At 41.7% G+C, this 19,301-nt stretch overlaps 1 protein-coding gene across 14 annotated transcripts in view; it reads right to left on the bottom strand.

Annotated features, from left to right (window-relative positions):
• The window catches only part of FBXO10 (F-box protein 10), an 83,094-nt gene extending 70,002 nt beyond the window's left edge, over positions 1–13,092 (bottom strand). For 10 of the 14 annotated variants that reach the window (XM_082468589.1, XM_082468583.1, XM_082468584.1 and 7 more), the window contains exons 1-2: positions 12,967–13,053; positions 9,818–9,910 (exon numbers count right to left, since the gene is read on the bottom strand). The gene's annotated coding sequence lies outside the window, so the exon portion shown is untranslated. Of the gene's footprint in view, positions 1–9,817; positions 9,911–12,966 lie in introns of all 14 variants that reach the window. The other 4 variants (XM_082468586.1, XM_082468587.1, XM_082468590.1 and 1 more) reach the window with 3 other exon arrangements.
• Between the last annotated feature and the right edge of the window lie 6,209 nt (positions 13,093–19,301).

Below are 19,301 nucleotides of genomic sequence, written 5' to 3'. Positions count from 1 at the left end.
CACAATGATGTATCACCTCACACAGTCAGAATGGCTATCATCAAAAAGTCTACACATAAAAAATGCTGGAGAGGGTGTGGAGAAAAGGGAACCCTCCTACACTGTTGGTGGGAATATAAATTGGTACAATCACTATGGAGAACAGTATGGAGGTTCCTTAAAAAACTAAAAATAGAGCTACCATATGATCCAGCAATCCCACTCCTTGGTATATATCCAGAGAAAACTCTAATTCGAAAAGATACACGCACCCCAATGTTCACAGCAGCACTATTTACAATTGCCAAGATAAGGAAGCTACCCAAGTGCCCATCAACAGACGAATGGTTTAAGAAGATGTGGTATATATACACAATGGAATATTACTCAGCCATTTGCAGCAACATGGATGGACCTAGAGAATATTATACAATACTTAGTGAAGTAAGTCAGACAAAGACAAATATATGATACCACTTACATGTGGAATCTAAAAAAATAATACAAATGAATCTATACACAAAATAGAAATAGACTCACACAGAAAACAAATTCATGGTCAACAAAGGGCAGGGGGGAGTAAATTAGGCGTATGGGGTTAACAGACAAAAACTATTATACTATACATAAAGTAGATAAGCAACAGGAATTTACTGTATAACACAGAGAACTGTATTCAGTATCTTGCAATAACATAATGGAAAATCTAAAAAATAAATATATATAACTAAATCACTCTGTATACCTGAAACTAACACAATATTGTAAATCAACTATACTTCAATTTAAAAAAATGTATTCAAGTTTTGCCCTTCTTTTTGCCACTGGGGCATCTGAGCTATGGAATTAAAAGTAACAAATATCCCCCAAGGCCTGTGCCTGTAAAGAAACAACAGTGGGAACTTGTTTGGATGGGAGGGAGCAGGTCCTGAGGTAGACCTCAAGCTGCTCCTTTTTTAATGTGTTCCCAAGAGTGTGAGAACTCAGGGTTTCTGTGTGGCCTCTACCTAACTGCACAGTGGAGGGATCCACATGCCTCTGGGCCACCTGGTGTCCCCAGCCTCAGTGGGGAGGGCAGAGGCCACCCTCTTGGGAGGTGAGTCCCATGAAACTTGGCTCTCGACAAGCAGACTCTACTGCTTCCCAGCCCCGTGAGTTGAGGCAAATCCTTTAACCTTAAGTGAGGTTAAAGTGAGCCTATTTCCTCATCTGTAAAGAGGCTAATGATGGCTATCTCACTACCCTTCATAAGAATTTTGAGAATTTCCAAAGGAAAAAAATCATTTATTCAACAAATATTCGTCGATTGTCTACTACTATGCTAGGCACTGTTCCAAGTACTGACAAGCAGTAAATAAGACAAGACCCTCAGGGACAGGCAATACATTTAAAAAATAACAACATAAATGCTAAGAAGAGAAATAAAGCAGGCTAAGGCGTGTATGTGTCCATGCACACATGTACTATTTTATTTTTTTAATATTTATTTTATTTATTTATTTTGGCTGCACCGGGTCTTAGTTGCAGCACATAGGATCTTCCTTGTGGCATCTGGACTCTTAGTTGCAGCATGCAGACTTCTTAGTTGAGGCATGCATGTGGGATCTAGCAACCCAACCAGGGATGGAACCCAGGCCCCCTGCATTGGGAGCACGGAGTCTTAGCCACTGGACCACCAAGGAAGCCCCCCACATGTGCTATTTTAGATAGGGTTGTCAAGGAAGGTCTTTGAGGAAGTGACATTTGAACAGAGACCTGAATGACATTTAAAGCCATGGGGTAAGATCACTAGAGAGAGTGAAGATGACCAAGGTCTTGCCGGCCTAACATCTAAAGGGCATGAAATAGAAAAGGACTTGATAAAGGAGAGACTGGGATTGAACACCCTGAGAAAACTGTACAGAACTCTGGTCAACATGAGGCACCAGAACCAAAGCATTGCTGTGCTTTGTTCTGCTGTCTAGGCTGCCACTGCTTCTGAGAGCGTGGCTGCTGTGCCCATTTAGGTCACTGAGCATTATGATTGGTCGGTAAGTTAGGGTCAGGAATAAAACCTCTAGTGACATCTCTGCAGCTCACTAACGCTTTTGTGTGAGTGGATGTGTGGGGTGGGTGAAGGGGACGTGAGGAAGTACCGAGTTACAGCACAGGGACTACCCCTGTGAGAAGTGAGACAGCACATGCAGACGTAGGGCGGCCAGGTGACACATGGCCTGAACACCTGCTGTGAAGAAATTCACTGTGACAAACTAGACATTCTCTGCCCTCAAGGAGCTTACATGTTATATAATACTTTTATTTACTGTCTGTCTCCCCTGAGTAAAATGTAAGCTCCTTGAGGGCAGAAACTCTGTATCACTGCTTTGTATTATGCCTAGAACTATGCCTGACCCACAGTAGGTGCTCAAATAAACACTTAATGAATGAATGATCACCATCATCATTATCTGGTATATTAGAACAGCTGAGACTACTGAATAGTCTCAGCTATAGAATCCATACTGCGAGATAGATCCTTGTGGAATAAAAAAAGAAAAGTAAATAAAACCCAAGTATGTAGTCAACACTTGCTATGTATAGGACTGCGTGGTAGGCACTGCGAGGAGTCAGGAATCAGATAAAGACCCCACCCTCAAGTCTGGTAGGAGACAAAGATATCACTCCCAACGCACCACCCCCACCCCCGCAGAAAACCCCCCAATACAGGGAAAAAGTGCTCAATGCCATAAAAGAGGGAAAGCCCGTGTGTACATAAAAATGTGTGTGAATAAAAATGTGACCCTTAGCTAGTGGAATCGGCCAGTTATAACAGAAGGCAACAAAAACATCAGGAGCTACTGTTTACTTAGCACGACTGTCTGAAGGGAACAGCATTAAGCACTTTTCATGCGTTATTTCCTTTTATTCTCTCAACATCTCTTCAAAGCCTTACAACTCAGAATGTTGTTTCCAGGACCTAAGAACTGATTAGAAACGCCAACTCCTGGGCATCATTCCATACCTACTGGATCAGAATTGGCACTTTAACAATTTCACCAGAGAATCCATATGTATCGTATGTTTAAGAAGCACTGATTTAAAGTATGTGTCTTCATTTTACAGATAAAAAAACTAAGTGAGAGAACTTAGGTGACAAACGGCTTACCCCAAATCACTCTGCTAGACTGCAGCAGAGCCCCCTTTTGAAGCCAGACCTGACCCCAAAGTCTGGGTTTTTAACCATTAAGCCAAGCTTCACGGAAGAGCTGGCATCTGAGCTGGACTCTGAGATATGGGTAAAATTGGGGCATCCAGAGAATGCATGAAGGGGGACTGTGGGCAGAGAAAACAGTGTCAGCCAAGCCTCCAGGCAGGAAACTTCCAGCTGGGCTGAGGACACAGTAAGGAGAAGCTCCGTCTGGCCGAAGCTCTGAGAGCCTGAAGGGGTCAGGGAGAAAGATCAGCTGGATCAGTTCACGCAGTTTTTGTTAACTTGGGGGGCAGTGAGAAGCTGCCTCGAGACCCAGCACAGATGGGCCTACCCCATACTGACATGAGTCAGACAAAAGGGACACAAACTGCTTCTAGTTGGGGCTCTGCCTCTCTCACTGGGTAATCTTGAAGGCAGGGACTTAACAACTCTGCGTTCATGTCCCACCTTTGTATAATAAAAAAGAATGCACTTACTTCCTACCTAGGGGAGGCCACATCAGTATCAAAGTGGTGGGAACTTTGCTTTTAATAAAAAAGGGGCGGGGGGAAAAGCCAGGACAGTTCAGAACTCTATTTAATATTTTCAAGGGAAAAAAAAGATATTTTCCTCCCACATTATGAGACATACTAAACATCAGTGCAAATAACTATTATACAAACTGCATTCGTGGAGGAACTGTAATGGGTTAATGATTTTAGATTTTTCTTCAAATCAAAGTACATTTCCTAACGTTTTGTGGATTTTAGTTGGAAAGTACACAGAGATTAAAAATACGGTGAACCATGAAAAAGCCCCATACACATACCTACACCTACACACACTATTGGAAAATGAAACAAAACTTAAAGCTTTGAAGACGACAAAAATCTCATCTGCGCTTTTTATCATTTCTTCAAATCTCAGTTCTCTTCAGCCTGAGAAATAAACACTGTTTCTTATTTTCAGCTCTGAAATTTGATGACACAGACCAGAATGCTGTGTTCTGATGCACGTATAGTGCTTTCTGATTGTGGCTGGGAGCTGTAAGGACCCTTTCTCCCTCCTTCAATGCACTGACCATTCATTCTCACCTAGGAGAGTGCCCTGGGTCAGGAAACCCTAAACCTGGGTTTTAGTCCTGATTCTAATTCACTTCGTGACCTTGAGGGGGCAAGGAAAGGTGTGTTGAGGGCTTATTAAATACCAGGTGTTTTCTGTATGTCATCTCAATAAGCACTTCTAACAACCAGAGAGGTGGTAGTCTTCTTATGCCCAATTCCAGGAATACATGGTTAACCCGTTTTTTATTTAGTTAGTAAGCAGCACAGCTGCTGTTCCTAGCCTGGACTGAGTCCAAAGCCCCTGCTCTTTCCACTACAACAGCCTGCCTCCTAGTTTCCTGCTTCCTAGTTTCCTTTCTGAGGTTCTGGGGTTCCTAACTTGTGACATGATAGTCAAGGACCTTCTATCCTCACCATTACACATAAACTCACAGATCATTAAATAAGAATGAATTTACTCCTGCAATTGTTACGCAGTAGAGTATCACACAGTGTCTGAGTTGGATGTGACACAGCAGTACTCTGTTAGGAAGCCTGGCCCAAAGATTTAGGACCTCAAGCCAGATTTTGGGAAAATCAAGGCACCTGTGCCCAGCAGCAGACCTGTGGCCAGCAGCGAGCTGTGCAGCAGCAATGAGGAATGAATACAGACCTTAAGCCGGCCCCAACCAACCCGAATCAACTACCCCAGATAGTCCCACCAGGCCAAGCGCTCGCTGGGTGTACAGGATTCTTTATTGTAACTGAGCTAACAACGTTTGTAGCTGCCGACCACCTAATGGCAAAGAGCGTGAGTTTTCTTTTCAGAACTGTAGCACTGGAAGGGCACTGGCAGCAACAGAAATCCACCCATGTGGGCACTGCCCCCAAGTTCTGAATGTCTGCTCTAGTGAGTCTTCTGACTGCAAGTGCAAATAAGGGAGAGCTTATCATAAGAGTATATGTGGTATTAAGGGTATAGGATTTTATGGAAATACAATAATAGAACCATAGTAGGTCTGGGCTTCCCAGAGTCTAGAAACGTCTGGATCAATGGCAGCCCCAAGGCCCTCAGCAGCCGGAGTCTGGGTCTCCACTCATCGCATGATTCAGTCACTCTCCGAGGGTCTGCCCCATTCTCTTTTTGCCTGGAGGCTACACAAAATTTTCTCTACCTCACTGCTTCTGCTTCCTCCTAAGATCAGCTAGCCAGGACTCCTCAAAGGCTTGACCCTACCTCATGGTTTCTTTCTAAATACCATTTCAGCTTCGATTTCTATAGCTAAGTGTTCAACTGTAGTCCCCAGTTCAAATTTCTAAGAGAACATGCATCTTTCTTTCCACTAGGTCACATCAGAGGTCCCTGGTGAGACTATGAATTGGCTGTTCTTGGGTCTGATGTCCATCTCTGGTTCAGTAAGTTCTGACCAGGGGGCAGGGATAGAGCAAGATTTTATGGTAGAAACATGGATGTCTGGGGCTGCCCCTGCATGAACAGGAGTTGTGGATGTAGAAATTTCTCTTAGAAAAGGCTGGGGGAATAGCAAGCACCACGGCTGACATGTTGAAAACATCTCCACATACTAGAGAGCCCCACACCTCTGCTGCTGTGGACCACCAAGATGTCCTCAGCCAACAATGCTGAAGTGCCAAGTGGTTGGTGGGTGAAGGAGGTGGTTGTTTGACCGGCTTCCTCCTTCCCTGTCAGTGGGCTCATGAACAGGTAATGTCCTCCCCTTTTTTTTCTTGTACAGATTAACTGAGTTAATTCCAACTGCAACCTCTCTAACCCTCTTCTTTCTTTGTATCTCTCCTTCAGCCATTACTCAGTGTAGGGATGGTTGGTAGCTGTAACTTTTGTCTGCCTGGCACACCTTCCCTCTTTTGGTTTCTTAGAAGAACCCCACTCCCACTTCATTTAGTACTGGTGGGGCTGTCATTCAGAGTGCCTCAGTCCTCCATCCACCAAGGATGGATACTTGACCCAAAGTAGGTGATCAGAATATCCCCTCCCCCTTGCCAGAGATGGGGACAACTCAGAAGAGTCTATCTGAGGAATGAAGCCAAATTAAGACAAGCAAGGTTGAGTGATTGAGAGAGACAGAGAGAGAAAATATTTTTTGAGCCCCTGGATCCAGCTATGCAGTTTTATAAGCCAATAGATTTTCTTTTTAAAGTTAAGAGTGCCTAAGCTGGTCACTTGCAACCAAGAGTCCTGACAAATATACACAAAGTTTTCTCAAGGAAATTCTTTGCTCTCTCACTTTTTTCCTCCCTCATCTCATTTGTTCCATTTGTGGGTGCTTAAATGACTCTAATCAAAGCTGACACATTGTATTACAACAAGTCTACCACTCAGCATCAAGGGGAAAATACAGTTCAGGTGGTCTAACGTCCCGGAACTATCCAAAAGAAGAGTAGGGCTATTTATCACTTCCATAATTTATCAACTTTCGTTAAGTTAAAATTTCAATGGTAACCATTAAAGAAGAGCTAGTGCATAATGTCCAAACTAGAAGGAAAAAAAGCAAATGATTAAAAATAGTGCCCCCCCCACCGCAAAAAAAAGGGAAAAAAGAGCTAAAATGAAATGGAGTTCTAGCATGACAAACACACTGAAAGCATAAAATATGAACACAAACTTAAACCTAAATACATCTGTGGTTATATTAAATGAATATGAGCTAAATATTCCAGTTAAGAGACAAAGGCTATAAAAAACCAAAACCCAATTATATGTTATTTATAAGAGACATATCCAAAACACATATATAAAGGATGAAACTAAAAGGATGGAAAAAGATATACCCCGCATAGATTAACCAAAAAAGATGGTGTAGCTATACCAATATCAGATAAAATAGAGTTTAAGGCTAAAAAAATTCTTTTACTAGAAATAAAAAGGGCAACTTCATAATGATAAAAGGTTAGCACACTAGGAAGTATAACAACTTTGTATTTGTATGCACTTGATAATTGGGCTCAAAGATATAAAGCAAAAAATTAAAAAGGGGAAATAGACAAATTCATAATCACAGTTGTGTATTTTAACACATTTCTCTCTATAATAGCTAGAATAGGCAAAAAATCAGTAAGGATGAAGATTTGAATATAATTAATAAACCTGATCTACTGGCATTACATAGAACCATTACATAAAATCCAATAATTTTAGAATTCATATTATTTTCAAGCACACATGTAACACTTACAAAAACTCACCATAAACAGAACCCTAACAGAAATATCAACAAATTTAAAAGATTAAGATTATACAGAACAAGCTCACTGACTACAATCAATTAATAAAAGATAACTAGAAAATACTCATATGTTTGGAAATTAAGAAACACATTTCTAAGATACCTATGAGTCAAAGGGGAAATCTCAATGGGAAGTAGAAAATATTTAGAAATAAATGCTTAAAACACTACATATCAAAACTTGTGAGCTCTTGCTAAACGGTATTTGGAGAAAAATGTTTAACCTTAAATGGAAAGAATAAAAATAAAAAGTATAAAAATTAATGAACTAAGCATCCATTTCAAAAAGTTAGAAGAAAAACCAAAATATATACAAGGAAAGTAAATTTTTTTTTTTTAAAGAGCAGAACTTAAAGAAATAGAAAACAAACTTACTACGGAAAAAAACCTATGAAGACAAAAGTTGGTTCTTTGAAAGGAACCTCTACTGAAGCTCAAGAAGAAAAAAAAGAAAGAAAGCATAAAAATGAAGTCAGAATGAAAAGGGGATATTGCTACAGATGTTGCAGACATTAAAAGAATAATAAGGAAATATTATAAACAACTTTATATAAATTTTAAACCTTAAAAGAGACAAATTCCTAGAAAAATATTACTTACTAAACTAACTTAAGAAGAAATTGAAAAAATTGTCCTAGAACCATTAAAAAGGTTGAGTCTATGGTTAAAAATAACATAAGAAAATAAACTTCCAGACCCAGGTGGCTTCATCACTGAGTTCTCTCCAACATTCAAGGGACAAAGGAGGGGAAACTAATATGGATGGTGGAGGTGGAAGAAGATGGGCATTAGTTTGATCTCTGGACTAACCGCAGCAGCAGGGATTGTAGTTTGTCCCACTAACCTTCCTCTTGTAAGTTTCCCCAGAAATTGTGACCAACCAGAATCCTGGAGAAGTTGTATCTGGATGGAGTGAATTTAACATAGAAGGGAATGTATCAGATGGATTATAGAGAAAACCATTGGTGTCCCACCCAGATCCTCTTTACTGGCTAGCACATCCATTCCCCAGATAGAAGTGTCAGCTGATAACAACACACAGAGGTCCCTTCTCCAGAAAACTGCCACCTCACCTAGTTCTCTTCCTCTCCTCTTCCCATCCTGCTTCCCTCATTCTCTTCCTGAGCACTTCTCCCAGTATACCATTTGAGCATGAGTCCCCACTTCAGGTCCTGCTTCCACAGAATAGGGTCTAAGATAACAACATTTAAGAGGATGAAAAGAGAGTCACGGAGTAACAGGTACTTTTAAAACATATAACTGACAAGGAACCACTAACCAAAATTTATAAAGAACTCCGATAAATCAATAAGAAAACTGAAAAACAGGGAAAAGACTTAATAGGCAGTTTACAAAACAGGCCATCTGATTAACCAACAAAAAAGTGCTCATCAGTAGTAACCAAGGAAAGAAAATTAAAACCACAGAGATATCATTATACACCCATGAGAATGGTTTAAAAAATTTAAACCAACAATACTGAGTCATTTGCAAGGATAAGAAACAACTAGAACTCTCATATATTGCTGGTAGGAAAGTAAATTGGTAAAATCACTTAGAAAACTGTCTGGCATTATCTAGCAAAGCAATTCCACTTCAACATATATAAACTCGTTCACGTACACAACAGAAAATGTCTAAGGATGTTCTTGGCTGCACTGTTCTTGTGTTGCTTATAGTTTCTGAATACCAAGTATCTGTCACCTATAGGATGAATAACTACATTGTGACATTCATAACATAAAACACTGTTAGCGATAAAAATAAGTGCGGTCAACACATGGATTCAGCTCACAAACAAGTTGAGCAAAAGAAGCGAACACAAAACGCACACAATATGATTCTACACGTATGAAGTTAAAAAACTAGTAAAAATGAACTGTATTGTTTGGGAATGCAAACATAGGTGACAAAACTACAAAGAAAAGCAAAGAAATGACTATCACAAAAGTCAAAATAGTGGTTTCTTCTGGGGAGGCGCTTATGATTTGGAAAGGGTACTGAGTACCGGCAATGTTCTATTTCTTGACATAGGCGGTAGTTACACATGTATTTTCCTTAGAATTGTTAAACTATACATTTATGGGCTTTACTCACTTGCATTCTTGTTGTATCTCCTATTTTTAAAAGTTTAAAACAAAGACAACGAAATAAACATACTGATTATTTTTTGGTTCTTAGGCAAGTTGAGGGAACTGAAAATCCTTCATTTTTAAATTAAAAACTTGCACCCCCAAATCCCTAACAGGATATATGTCAAGTAAATTTTCAATAATGCCTACTTCTCTTAGGACTATAGGTGGACAGAGTCTCTCGGGAACAGATATATGCTTTCCCAAGAGTCACCAGAGGATTTCTCTTACCTACGAAAAGTGAGGTGAGTAGGCACCCAAAGTCCTGGAGTAGATATCTTGGTTAAAGGTTAGCATTCCTGAGTATCCTCAGTAGGCAGAATCCTGGAGAGGAGTAGAAGCAATGTGCCAAAAAGCCTTGGGTTAGGGTTAGGCAGAGAAGGGATTCAGCCTCCAAACCCTGATAAAAGGTTTGAATATAGGGAAATCTATCGGGTGATCTGGGGTGACCCTGACCAAGGCTGCTAGTAAGAAAGGGCCCTATGTGCTGCCCAAACAGGGGAGACTGGAGGAACCCAGCCTGGTGACAAGCTCCACACGTGGCCCAGAGTGCGGTGCTTTGGGAGAATGGCTAATCACATCAGCATAACCTGAAAAAGCTCTAAACTTGGAAGCCAAGCATGGGATCAAGCTGGCAGGAACGTGGTCCAATAAAGGCACTGAGCAGCAGTGACCACACATCCTTAGACCGTGCAGGGCAGCTCTTCAACTGTGATATGATACAGCTGTGTCAGAAATAACAATGTGGGTGGACGGCTCAGACTCTGCATTTCTCTCCCCTCTGGAGAGTGGAAGTAAGACTGACTTCTTTGGAGTGTTTGAGCCCCCATGGGGCTTGGAAGTGGGAGACATCGGAATTCTCACTAAAAAGAGCATTAAGGGACTTGGGAGGTTATTTGGAAAAATAAAGAAATATGTGACTGCTTAGATCCCAACTGGTGAAATGAGACACACAGGTTAAACATCCAAAATGAAACAGACAAAATCTTAACCAAATGTCTCTGCTTATCTAACTTCGTGTACACAATATCATGTGTATGAGTAGGAAACTAATACATCACTAAGCTAACAGAAAGAGTAAAGAGAGAAATAAGGAAACATCTCAGACAAAGCCCATGATAGGTGACTTAAGAGAAGGTTCATTCATTAAGGCAAACTGAAAGAACAAAATGCTTCTTGTACTGTCTATTATCACTATGTGACTGACACACGTAAAAGGAATTTGTTTCTTTTACATCTTCCCTGAAAAGCTTCTCAGTATGTGATGTCTTCTTGGTTGCCCAGGACAGGATCCTTCCCACCTCTGAAAGCTCTTGCTGGCTTGCAATCTACATCTTTATCAGAGCCCCACTGATTTGCCCCTTGCATGTGGTAATGCCTTTGGATTATCCCTCCAAAGGTTCTGAGATACCTAAACCAGGGTCTATACGTGTTTTTATCTCTGTTTCTACTTATTCCCACTCCTCTTGGCCCTGCCACTGATGCACGATTGTTAAAGGAAACAGGCAGGGAGGGAGGAAAGAATAGTATGACTGCACTGTAACTGAAAAAAAAAAACAAGAGAACCACCACCAGAAAACAAACCCATAGGGAACTGCGGACTTCTTGACCATGTATTACTTAACAGCCACTTGTGCTATCATAAAAATACAATTCATCTGATAACCATGGAAACCAAAATGAAGGCACTGTGGTGAGGGTGGATCTTTTCAGAAATCTAAAAACAGTAAGAGGCCTGAAATCAGAAAAAGAAATCCAAGCGCTGCAGGCCAGAGGAAATCCTTTACTAAAAGCCCTGACAAAGCAGCATTTTCTCCAGTCTCTAAAATCTCACCAGGCTTCAACAAGGGCTCTGGGACTGCTGTGACTGATCATGAAACAATTCAGGCCTCTCTGTGTGCTTCTCTGTCCCTTGGGGCCAGCTGCTATGAAGAAGGCTCACTGGGAGCTGGAACTTATTATTTTAAATTGTACCAAAAACCAGCAGAGGAATGTATGTGTGTGTATTTCCTCTCCAGCTCCTAGCAGGTACACAAGCACAAAGTGCTCCATAAATACCTGTTGAATAAATGAAGAATCAGGCTAGAACTCACGGAAAGCACAGCGTCTGGTAAACAGTGTGTGTTCTTTCCACCACCCAGTGCCAACATTCTGTTGGGTCCTGAGAAAATCAAAGTCCTATCCTCAGTTCTGGGTCCAGTTTCTCCATTTGCCTAAGGAGACAGCTGGATTAGATGGTTTCTCAGGCATCTTCCAGCTCTGACAGTCAATCACTGTATTGTGCTTTTTTTGGTGGCAGCACATGCCTGGCACTTTTCTTTCCCCTCAGAGGGAATCTGATACCCGTCTGCTCCAGTAATGTTCCCATCCTGCCTGACTCATTTGGTAGAAACAACGGGTTCACAGGCCAGTTGTAAATGAGAAGGCAAAGGGGGCCCAGACAGAAAAAAGGGGAAAGGGTTCCACTTGGCCCCTTTCTTAGGAAATCAAAACAGCACTCTTTTTAGGACTAAATATACAGAAACGGATGTGTGATTATTCTAAACATCCCTCACGTGAATGTCTCTCTAGCTTATTAATTTAATACTTGTACTAATAGCACTAATTACTGAGCATTTCTCTGCCGGACACTGTTTTAAGTCCTATTACACTCAATTCTCACAACAATCTCATGAGCTGTTAAGGTTATTATCTTCTTTTAACAGATGAGGGTTCTATCTGGCTCGAGAACGCACAGTAAGTGGCAAAACTAGGATCTGAACCCAGGTGTAACTGACTCCTGAGTTCTGGCTCTTCAAATGGCTTTTCCATCTGTTCTTCACTGTAGTCCTGTGAGCAAGGGAGGTCAGGGGTTATCACCTTTACTTTAAAAATGGAAAACCGAGTCTCGGGAGAGGATTGCGATTTGCACAAAATACAGAAGACACTTAAAAGGTGCCCGGCCTCAGACACTCGCTCCTGCGTTCCTAGGTGAGGATTCTTCCCATCTCGAGTCTGCTTCTTCCTCTTCCACTTCACTATCACACTCGCGAAACCTCAAGGCTGAAGGCAACCGCAGAATCCACCTTCCCGGCCCGATCGTTTCACAGGAGGGGAAACCAAGGCACAGCTGTTCTCCGGCGCAGCTGAGCCTCCAGGTGCCAGCAGAGTGCGGGAGCGCGGGGCCCAGGGCGGCCTGAGGGCACCCTTCCCGGTCCCGCCGGGGCCAGGTGCTCAGCCTCCGGCAGGACCAAGCCGGGCCTCCTCGGCCGCGCGCCTCGCAAAGCGCCCCAGGTCCCCGGGAGGCAGCCCCGGGCCGCTCCCCGCTCCGGGGCCTGGGCATCCCGGGGACGCGGGCAGAGCCACTTTGCCCGCTGCCTCCGCGGGCTGTCCCCCCTTACCTCGCCGGGAGCTGTCCGGGACACTCGCCCACAGAAGTGCCGACCGCGGGCGTCGGGGCCGCAGCAAAGACGGCGGCGCGCGGCCACGGGCTGCCGGTCACGCCTTGAGCCCCGCCTGGGGGCGGTATTTGCTGGGCCGTTGCGGGGCGGCGCTGTCACGTGACGCGCAGGGCGGGGGATGCTGGGAGCGGCGGTCGCGCGGCAGGGCTGGGCTTCCGGACCACCGCCGCGGAAAGGATCCCTGCGGAGTCTGCGCCGGGAGGGTCGGGAAGGGAGACGCTAGGAGGGGCGGATGAGTCTTCAGATGCTGCGAAGTCGAGTTTGCGGAAGGACAATTAAGGCTTGTACTGCGTGGCCCCACAGGGGCAGAAATAGAATCACTGGGTGGAAATTGCAGGGAGGCAGCTGGGGTCGATATAAAGATTCTTCCAATCACCAGTTATCTATCAGTGTAATGGGATGTTCCAGGAGGTAGTGAGCAGCTTTGTAGGTGTGCACATGGGAACTGGGTTCATGCATTCAACAAACTGACCGCTGGCTATGGTCCAAACAATATGCTGGGAGTATATGTTAAATAATTTTATGTATAGCACAATACCTGCCACATAGTAAATGTTATCTAAGTGTTGTTGCTGCTGTTATTATTATGGGCACAGAGGTGAACGAAGCTGATATGGTTTCTGTCCTCAATTTTTGATTGAAGGTAGACATTAATCAGATAGCACTTAAATAAATATGTATTTTAATTTGTGGTAAGTGCATTGAAGGAACCCAGATTTAAAACTAGGGGGCAAGGGAGGGTGGTCAGGGAAGACCTTTCAGATAAAGGAGTTAGCCAGCTGGAAGAGAGGCAGGGAAAGCCTGTGTGAAAGCTCTTGGGTGGGGTGGGGCAGAGGAGAGTAGATTGCTCTTTGGGTAAATGGAAGATGTCCAGTTTGTCTGAAGCGTATTGTGTTGACAGAAAACAGTGTAAGTGAAATTAAAGGCAGGTAGGGACCAGATCATGCAACATTTAGGTCACAATAAGGATTTTTAAATTTTATATAAAAGGAAGCCATTGAAAGGGTGGAGGGTGTAAGTGATTTGACACCTTTTTTTTTTCTTTTTAAAGTATGATATTTCGAAAAAAAAATTGGAAAAAAAAAGTATGCCAGCTACTATGTGGAGAATAGACAGAAGAAAGAGTGGAAGCAAGTAGATTGGTTAAGACTTGGACTGGAGTAATGGTAGTGATGGTAGTGAAGATAGAAATAGATTTGAGATTTTTTTTTGAGGTAGTCAACCTGGCTTGATGTGGGAAATTAGGGGGATTCCCCAGTGTTCTAGCTTAACCTGACTGGGCCCATGAAAGTGCTATTTAGTGAACTTTTGTAAGAGGAACATATTGGGGAGGAGGGTGGAAGATCAAGAACTCAATGTTTGACTTGTTAAATTTTAAATGCCTGTGTGCCATCCAAATGAAGAGATCAAAATGCATTTGGATACAGACCTCTGGATTTTAGAAGAGAATGTAAGCCTCAGAAATCTAACTTAAGACTGCTGTGAAAAAGAAATCATTGCACCAGATTGAGGTTTGTAATAGCTGATCTCTGTGATCCCATTGACCGATCTCAGTCCTTAGTTCTGCAGAATGTATTCTATAAAAATATATTACATCTATTATTACCATATGATGAATTTAGTATTAGTACTAAACTCAGGTGAGGCCCAAGTTACTCTGCAGCTTCTCTTTTATAAATGGAAAAAAACACAAAGAAACACACACCCTAAGGCCAACAGTTTATTTTAAGCAAAGACAAAGCTGTACACACAGTAGCTAGATACAAATAGTAGACCACTCTGACTTAGGTCAGATCAGATCAGAACAGGGGAGGTTCACGCTACAATGAGCATGATGATTTATCTCATTATGTATGACTGGCAAAGCTATAACATGTTTAATCCTTTGAAGAGTGTCCCATTGTATGAAACTGGTAGTCCAGATGTCTCAAAAAGCAATCAAAAGCCCGAGTTTCCGGATTTGTGTCAGCCAACATTATTGTTTTGGCATTTCTATAAAACAGCTAAGCCTTTCAAGGGAGTACAACAGCCGCTTTCTATAAGAGCATGCTGTCTGTCTTTCTCATTAGTGGTGCAAACATCACTTGCCACATAGAAAATTTGTTTTTAAATGTAAGTACTTAACTATAAGAACGTCATTTGTAAACCACAGTTGAGTCCCCTCTTCTTTCTGCCCTCATCTCACCTGGAGAGGACCTGCTCATCTTTGCATTCTGATACATAGTTGGTATTTATTATAAAATGAGTAAGTACACATACAGCATCTCCTCAGCTATGTGAACTTTACTTACCTTGTTTTATGGAAAAGGGAGGCTCAGAGTGATTTGCCCGGGGTCAACATAATAGACATGTGTCATTCCTTTTCGGCTGCCCAGTACCTGAACTCCCTTCCCACATTTGAGAATTCCCCATCTTATGAGAGCTTGTTGGGAATCAGAGCATGCCTTTCACTACAGAAGCTGAAATTCAGATTTTTTTTTCTCTACTTCTCCACGTGACCCTGACACTACAAATTAAATATTCCTCGGACTTTGAATTGGGAGCCAGAGATACAGCAAAGTTGTATCTTGGAGTAATTCTCTTTGGTGACCATGGCAAATGCAGCAAGATGAAGTTCTTTGAGCAATACTGGCTGCTGTCATAGTCCAGGGAACTGTGGCCTTGGTAATAAGTAGTGGCATCTAATCTTCAGCAGAGATGGTGTCCTCACTGCGCCAGTTGTATGGAGTGACCAGGTGACAAAGGGTGATATTCCAGTTGCCTAGTCTCCAGGCCTCCTAGTGATGCTAAACTACCTATAATCCTTTTAATGAATTACTTTTCTCCTTAAATCTACTAAAACTGGATTTTGGTGTTACAAGTTAAAAATCTGACTCATATAGTCACATAACTAATAGCAGAGCTGAGGACTTTGAACTAATTCTAGTGTTCCTTCCTAACATAAATCTGTATTCTCCAACAACCCACATTTTCTACATTACATATCAATGTCTCTAAATCACCCTTTGTTCACCAAATTTATCTTTTAATGTCAGCTGATTAATGAATATTTCAAGCAATTGTATGGTGAGGCAGCTGCCAGTGGAACATTCAGTTTCAGATGTAGCATTATCAATGTACAGTTGTTTATGTAATATTTAATTTTTTTGTATTTTTGTCCATTATAGGCAGAAAATGGAAAATGAAAATACTACTACTAATGTGACTGAGAAAAAGCTGAAAATAATCAGACATGCTTAAAGCAGATCTTTAGCCTTAGCAGAATGCTTATTGGACTAAAGCCAGCTGTGTTTCTGAAGAAAACAATTTAAGAACCTTTTATAACTCTGAAAATATTTCATAAGATACCGTGTTTAAAAGACAAAGTGTATAAGTGATTGTGTAATGTTTTTACCTCTCAGTAACAAGTCTGTTCAACTTTTATACATGTGATTTCTATGTTTTCGTGAACTTGCACAAAAGCAGGCAAATGACACCACATAAGCATAGCTGTAAAACTGAGCGCACAGAAGTAGCAACTGTTCATGGTCTCCTGGGTGACATCTATAATAGAGTAGGGAAGAGACCTGGTGCTTTATTTCTAATTTATTATTGTAGCCTTTAAAAAATAAGGTTACTAAGGCTTTGTTGTGTAGTATATTTTGGAGTTGTAGTATATATACTAGCCAGCAGATGTCAGGATGGGATCGCTTTCTTAAGACTGAAGTATGAAAACACAACAGGAGTTCCTGAAAGAACTGAAGGTCTTCTTGTTCTTCTGTGCACAACACACTTAAGTCACACTTGCCTCCTTCTTCCTTAAACATATATGCTTTAACACTTTTTCAAAGCCCACTACCCCCCCGCCTTTCATGTGGACAGTTCCTATTCATCCAAATCTTACTTCGTCACTTCCTCAGGGAGCCCTCCCTGCTTCTTCCCCAACCCAACAGGCCAGGCTCCTTTATTCCATGTTCTCACAGTTACCTTTACTTCACTCTCCTAGCAGTTTATATAATATAATGACATAATTATTGATGAACTTAGGTAATGTGCGACTCCCCTGCTATTCTGTAAGCCTCTTAAGGATTGGTACAATGACCGCATTCTTCTCTTCTGTATCCCTCACCTACCACAGTGCCTGGTCCTCTGTAGTCACTAAATAAATAAATATCTGTGACTGTGCACACCTCCACCAGGTAGATTGGGAATATTTTTTCAGAGGCCTGGACAATGGGTAGTGTCCGAAAGCCAATCTTTCTGCCTTCAATTCAGCCCCTTCTTTGTAAAGATATTATGTGGGGCAGAAAAATGTGGGATAATACTTGTATTCAAGAGGAAAAGACAGTGACAAAAACTTTTCCCTCACAGTGGCAATCCCTTTCCTGCTGTAGGGTATCCATGTTCAGCTTCTTACACATTTCCAGTGAAGAAGTGCCCCTTCTGTGACCTTGCCCATCTTGGTCACAGCAGTTGTTAGTGAGTTCAAGAAGGAATCTTCCCTCTTGGCTTCCAAACCTTTATCCTATTGTGCCTTCTAGGACCATAACTTTCTTTGACATAACAACCCTTTTAGTTTTTAAAAAACAGCTCTCAAACTCCTACTATAGGTCTTTTCAAGGCTAACCACCTCTAATTCTTTCAATCATCTCTCTAGCAGCATGGTTTCCAGACACCTTCAGTACTCTGCCAAACTCTACTCTGCCAAGGGGGCTACTCCTGAGGCATCTGTCAGACCTGGAGACCTTAGTGTTGTAATTTTACTGATGCAACCTAAAAAATTGCTTTCATCTTTAATTTTGCTTGATCTTATTCCTAAACCAGTCCAGAATTTCAGAATTTGAAAAGACCTTAATTTAAGGTCTGGTTACCCAAAGCAGATCCTGGGCCAATTAAGTCACCTGGATGCTTTACAAAATAAGAGTTCTGTGCTCCATCCATAGCAATTCTGATTCAGTAGGTCTTTGTTTAAAAGCTTCTTGTGTGGTTTGCAGCTTGTTTTGGAAAAGCCCTCTGCACATGCAGCCTGACACTGCCAGTGTTCTTTTCCCTATTATACTTGAACTTCTCCTTTGGCAGGTATCTGTGTATGAAAATGCTCCCAACTGTCCCTGGCATGCATTCTTTAATTCCCAAGTACATGACACCTAGCACCCATTTACTCTTAAAATTTTGTGTGAAAAGAACATCAGTTACCCATAAACATGAAGACATATTTACCTTAAGTCCTTTTCCTACCAAGAAACAAGTATTAAAAATATGCTATTTTACCATTTTATTTACACATGGAATTGGGAAGAAGGAAATAAGTGATAGTCTGAGTCTATAGTATCTAGCAGTTTCTAGGCTCCCCCCAGTTCTTCCTCTGCTACTCTGTGTAAACTCAAGGAAGGCGAGATAATTAAGAGTGATCTAAGTTCAATACACTTAAGAAAACAGGCTGAAAAAAATTAAGTGCTTTCTGTCAGATCAGGAATAAATAAGCACCTTGCAACTTAGGGAACAACAATGTAAAAAATACAAATTCTTTTTATGGTGATGAACTTCTTTATTTTTAATAATTTATTTTATTTATTTTATTTTTGGCTGCGTTGGGTCTTTGTTGCTGCAGGCAGGCTTTTCTCTAGTTGCAGTGAGCGGGGGCTGCTCTTCATCGCTGTGCGCAGGCTTCTCATTGCAGTGGCTTCTCTTGTTGGGAGCATGGGCTCTAGGCGCACGGGCTTCAGTAATTGTGGCTCACGGGCTCAGTAGTTGTGGCTCGTGGGCTCTAGAGCACAGGCTCAGTAGTTGTGGCGCACGGGCTTAGTTGCTCCACGGCATGTGGGGTCTTCCCAGACCAGGGCTCGAACCTGTGATCCCTGCATTGGCAGGCAGATTCTTAACCACTGTGCCACCAGGGAAGCCCTATGGTGATGAATTTCTAAACAGTAGTAGAAAGCTTGCTAACAGGGAGGGTTAGGTTAAAGAGGGGAAAGTAGATGTTAAACTAAATGCCTTTCTCTTCAACTTCTTTAACAGCATCATTGTTTCAGTAAGCTAACAACAGTATTTTACTAAGAATGATTTTTTTTTGATTTAATAGGTTTGAGATTTTACTTACACTTTTACTTTTATGTTCAGTAAAGAATCCTTGTCGTTTCACATGCTTGTGACCAGTGAAAACAATGGATATTACAAAAATTGAGTATGAAATTCTATAATTGATGTAAAGATTCAATAGTAAGCTTATTAAATTTTACTCAAAAGTACACTGAAAACATCTAAATGCTGAACTTTACTAATGATGTTAAGATGAG

Source organism: Balaenoptera physalus, assembly GCF_965194825.1.
Source record: "Balaenoptera physalus genome assembly, chromosome: 7".
NCBI lineage: Eukaryota > Metazoa > Chordata > Mammalia > Artiodactyla > Balaenopteridae > Balaenoptera > Balaenoptera physalus.
This window is presented reverse-complemented; position numbering and strand designations above follow the sequence as displayed.